This window comes from Coregonus clupeaformis, unplaced genomic scaffold (assembly GCF_020615455.1).
Source record: "Coregonus clupeaformis isolate EN_2021a unplaced genomic scaffold, ASM2061545v1 scaf0784, whole genome shotgun sequence".
NCBI classification, from domain to species: Eukaryota; Metazoa; Chordata; class Actinopteri; order Salmoniformes; family Salmonidae; genus Coregonus; species Coregonus clupeaformis.
This window is the reverse complement of record NW_025534239.1, coordinates 115,423-120,801: the sequence shown is the minus strand read 5'-3', so window position 1 is coordinate 120,801 and position 5,379 is coordinate 115,423. Positions and strand designations below refer to the sequence as shown.

Below are 5,379 nucleotides of genomic sequence, written 5' to 3'. Positions count from 1 at the left end.
CAATTATAGTTTCAAGCAGTGTATTGGTAGTTAGTTAACATGCTACCTGACTGATCAACAATTATAGGTACAAGCTAATAACAAGGTATATATGCTATCTTATTGAACAAGCAACTTAACTCAAATAATGAAGTGTGCGCTAGGCATCTCTCTCCAGCTCTCTCCAGGTCGGGGGCGGCAGGTAGCTTAGTGGTTAAGAGCATTGTGCCAGTAACCGAAAGGTCACTGGTTCTAATCCCTGAGCCGACAATGTGAAAAATCTGTCGATGTGCCCTGCAACAACCCTAATTGCTCCTGTAAGTCGCTCTGGATAAGAGCTCTGCTAAATATGTAAAAATGTATTGTGTGCTTGGCTGGCCTGCTGCTGTGCACGAGCTGAGCGCCTGCTGCTGACATCACTCATAATGCACTTTTGCAGCCAGCCATGTGTGTTGTGATTGAGTGTGTGACAGAGAAAATCGTTTTTGTGTCATTTAGAGAGAAAATGTGTGCATTTTAGCGTTTGAGTCACTTTTCAAAAGTTGCTAAAAGTTCCAAATAAGTTTTTAAAAGTAGTTACATTTGTTGCTAGGTGCTGTTTGAAAAAAAAGTAGCCAGGGTAGTCTGAAAAGTTGCTAAATCTAGCAACAAAATTGCTAAATTGGCAGCACTGGGCCCTACTCCATTACATGAGAACAGAGTATCTGCCGCTGCCTCCTCCAGGACACTTCTACTTTGCATAGAGTTGATGTGTTGATTGTTTTTCTTTGTTTGTTCTTTCAACCTTTATTTAACTAGGCAAGTCAGTTAAGAACAAATTCTTATTTACAATGACGGCCTACACCGGCAAAACCCGGACGACGCTGGGCCAATTGTGCGCTGCCCTGTGGGACTCCCAATCACGGCCGGTTGTGATAGCCTGGAATCTAAGTCACTGCATCTCAAGCACTGAGATGCAGTGCCTTAGACCGCTGAGCCACTCGGGAGCCTGTGGAATGTTTTCTCATTCCTCTTCAGTGGCTGCGCGAAGTTGCTGTATATTGACGGGAACTGGAACAAGCTGTGGTACACGTCGATCCAGCCCTCCCAAACATGCTCAATGGGTGACATGTCTGGTGAGTATGCAGGACATGGAAGAACTGGGACATTTTCAGCCTCCAGGAATTGTGTACAGATCCTTGTGGCATTGGGCCGTGCATTATCATGCTGAAACATGACGTGATGTCGGCAGGACAATGGGCCTCAGGATCTAGTGATGGTATCTCTGTGCATTAAATTTGCCATTGATAAAATGCAATTTTGTTCCTTCTCCGTAGCTTATGCCTGCCCATACCATAACCCTGACACTAACATGGGGTACTGTGTTCATGACATTGACATCAGCAAACCGCTCGCCCACACACCACCATACACATGGTCTGCAGTTGTGAGGGTGGTTGGGCATACTGCCAAATTCTCTAAAACAAAGTTGGAGGCGGCTTATGGTAGAGAAATTACATTAAATTATCTGGCAACAGCTCTGGAGGACATTCCTGCAGTCAGCATGCCAATTGCATGCTCCCTCAAAACTTGAGACATCTGTGGCATTGTCAGTGGTAGAAAAAGCACCCAATTGTCATACTTGAGTAAAAGTAAAGATACCTTAATAGAAAATGACTCAAGTAAAACTGAAAGTCACCCAGTAAAATACTACTTGAGTAAAAGTCTATAAGTATGTGGTTTTAAATATACTTAAGTATCAAAAGTAAATGTAATTGCTAAAATATACTTTAATTAAAAGTAAATGTATAAATAATTTAAAATTCCTCATTTTAAGTAAACCAGACTACACACCATTTTATTTTTTACATTGTATTTATGGATAGCCAGGGGCACACCAACACTCAGATGTTCTCTTGATAATTACGTGAATTTCACCATTTTTCTGTCCTAAGCATTCAAAATGTAACAAGTACTTTTAGGTGTCAGGGGAAATGTATGGAGTAAAAAGTACATCATTTTCTTTTGGAATGTAGTGAAGTAAAAGTTGTCAAAAGTAGAAATAGTAAAGTAAAGTACAGATTCCCAAAAAACGACTTAAGTAAAAATACTTTAAAATACTACTTAAGTACTTTACACCACTGGGCATTGTGTTGTGTGACAAAACTTCACATTTTAGATTATTTATTTTTTAATGGGGTATTTTACAGTGAGGGAAAATAGTATTGGATCCCCTGCTGATTTTGTACGTTTGCCCACTGACAAAGAAATTATCAGTCTATAATTTTAATGGTAGGTTTATTTGAACAGTGAGGGACAGAATAACAACAAAAATCTTATATATCCCAGCTTTACATAGGGTGGAAGATAGGCTTACCCTGGCGTAACGTTTTGATAACAGTGTAAATCTCTCTAGGACAAGGTGACTTTGATCAATATATTCACCTGCATTTACCCCCCAAAAATGAAACGCTAATTAGCTGCTAATGTGGCTATCCTAGTAACTTCAAGAGCCAGTGTCTTTGAAAAGACCCTACAACAAGGTACATAATGTTTCAAGTCTGATTAACAAGCCTACTTTCTCAAAGTTCTTTTCCTACCAACTGTATGGGATGAACAGGAAAATCTGTTAAGTGTGTACTATAAATGTGGTAACGGTTTGACATCTGTGATATTCTCTGAAGTTGCAGATGCAGAGGACTTGAGGCCATGTGCCACCTCAAGCCAGAGCGACAGTAAGTGTCTGGTTGTAGTTTTAGGGTAAACAATTAGTTTTAGGGTAAACAATTGAATTGTATGAAGTATTATAGCTTTACAAACCTTTATTTAAAGTCTTATTACTACTTTGTGCATACTGTTAGAACTTTCCAAATAGTTGTGGTGCTGTGTATGGGTGAAACTTGTATTTACAACAGTAGTAAAATCACCCTAATCTTCTGGGGTAAAACACAAGTGTGATGCCATGTTTGTAAATATCTGTATGTATTTGCCATCAAACTAAAAGCATAATAAAAAAGAATGCTTAGCATTTATTTTTGTTGGGATTCATTAACCTTCCCACTGAGCTCCTGACTGACATCCCTTCACGTTTGGTTCTGTGCCAGTTTCAAAAGCAAAGTATGTCTTCATGTTTTTCCTTCTGTTTTCTCAGTTAGTCCAAGTGGCAGCCAGGAAGAAGCTGGCCAAGACAGAGCATCAGAATCAGGTTTCTTTAGCCATCAAGATATTGATCTCGAAATCGTAAATGTAGAAAGTTTAAATATCAGCATGATTTTTTCTTATATTTTAGACCAAGAGCTGCCATCCCTGCTTGATGAGCCTGTGGCTTCTGAGATGCCTGCTGGATACATTAAAGGTATATTATGCTAGCCTATATGTTACAACATGTTGCTTCTCTTGTATTGTCAACATCAATTCCAAATTGTTTGGCTGTCAGCAGATACATGGTTATCAATACTACTAATATATATGAAGGGTGGATATTTTGATTGAGGTATTTCACATGGCCTTGATCCATGTCCTGCCTGGTACTCATGGCTTGTATTGTCACACTACTTGCAGCAAAACTGTTGAGTCTTTTATTATTTTGCAGATCTTCAAGCAGTGGAGATGAGGATAATGGTGGAACTGGAGATGATCCGTACAGAGTTCAGGACTGCTCTGAACCAAGTTATGGAGGCCATAGAGGATAATGGTGGAACTGGAGATGATCCGTACAGAGTTCAGGACTGCTCTGAACCAAGTTATGGAGGCCATAGAGGATAATGGTGGAACTGGAGATGATCCGTACAGAGTTCAGGACTGCTCTGAACCAAGTTATGGAGGCCGTAGAGGATAATGGTGAAACTGGAGATGATCCGTACAGAGTTCAGGACTGCTCTGAACCAAGTTACGGAGGCCATAGAGGATAATGGTGGAACTGGAGATGATCCGTACAGAGTTCAGGACTGCTCTGAACCAAGTTATGGAGGCCATAGAGGATAATGGTGGAAACTGGAGATGATCTGTACAGAGTTCAGGACTGCTCTGAACCAAGTTATGGAGGCCATAGAGGATAATGGTGGAACTGGAGATGATCCGTTACAGAGTTCATACGATCGAGGTATTTAACTTATCTTAAGAAGAAAACGATCAGCCCTCTGCCTGTTTACACAAGTTTTAGCCCATGATTACATGATACACTACAAAAATGATTTCTCATTACTATCAATCAGAACTGTATGGCCAGCTGTTTTAGCTGAGGAACACACAAATGAGTGGGGTTTCTTTTATCAGATCCGATACCTGACCCTCTGCTGTGGCCTGGACCTGGGCTCAGGAATCATGAGAAATGATGAGAAAAATTTGAACAGAGGAGCTGTGGACAGGCTACTCCTTGAAGGGCAGGAAGGGGAAGAGGGCCTTTAATGAGCTATCAATCTATGATGCTGTCACAAGTAAGTAAATGCACAAGTTTCGATCCTTATTTATTATTATTTAGTAGATAGTATTATTGGTCAAGTGATGGTAAGTCAAATGTGTTTTTATTAACATTTCAAATGAAGTAAATCAGTAACAATGCAGTTACCAATTAATGTGAAATCCTACCACCTGTTAAGATCGGAGAGAGAGGACAAAGGAAAGGTGAAGGAGAGAGATCTCATGGCCAAAACTGCCTATGGGGGACAATACCCAATCTCTGTCTCAGCCAGCATAGGTGGAAAAGTAATGATATGACATGGAATGTACCATTTACAATTCTTTTTCACAACATAGGAGCGTCCCTGAAAGCACACCCCAAGGCTACCTACCAAGAGGTAGATGACAAAATAGCAGACGCTCTCAAACATGCACCAGCTCGGCTCAAGAGTAAGAGAAAGGTATGATTAAAAATAACACTTTATGGTTGTTTAGATTTTTTTAACTTCACTTGAATCCAGTCGGTCAATATAGCTAAATGATTGTGCTAGTAAAAAAGGAATGTAGTAGGGAGTCGACGTTAAACCGGCATTTTGATCATTTGTTTAAGGAAAATAATGACCAGTTTGTGTTATTTTGACTTCCAGGAGCGGCTCGAGGAAGAGACTGTGGATGAGGATGGAGCAGCAGCACCTGAATAAACATAACATAGTTATTCACTTTTAGCTTTAAGCAGTTTTACAGTTCTTGATTGGAGTGCAGTGTTCATGTTTTTACTGACTTGTTATTTTGTGAGCTTATTGCTGTGATTTTGTTTATGAATTTATTGTGATACAGTTTATGTAAAATAAGAACTTATTTTCTGGCATTTTGCATATTTCGTCAGTGGACACCTACCGACAGGATACTGTGTATATGTTCAGGGTAGATTAAATGACGTGTCTTAAGGGTCCTCCCGAGTGGCACAGTGGTCTAAGACACTGCATCGCAGCTGCGTTGCTACAGATGCTGGTTCGATACCTG

The 5,379-nt window shown here is 40.1% G+C and overlaps 2 long non-coding RNA genes across 2 annotated transcripts; both read left to right on the top strand.

The window, feature by feature from the left end:
* The first annotated feature begins 2,530 nt into the window (after positions 1 to 2,530).
* On the top strand, positions 2,531 to 3,579 carry LOC121565973. Its single transcript, XR_006659097.1, has 4 exons — positions 2,531 to 2,693; positions 3,110 to 3,163; positions 3,248 to 3,313; positions 3,551 to 3,579. It is a non-coding gene; the product is annotated as an uncharacterized LOC121565973 (long non-coding RNA).
* Positions 3,580 to 3,968: 389 nt separating this feature from the next.
* LOC123485661 lies at positions 3,969 to 5,165 on the top strand. Its single transcript, XR_006659098.1, has 4 exons — positions 3,969 to 4,060; positions 4,234 to 4,394; positions 4,714 to 4,817; positions 5,004 to 5,165. It is a non-coding gene; the product is annotated as an uncharacterized LOC123485661 (long non-coding RNA).
* Positions 5,166 to 5,379: the final 214 nt, after the last annotated feature.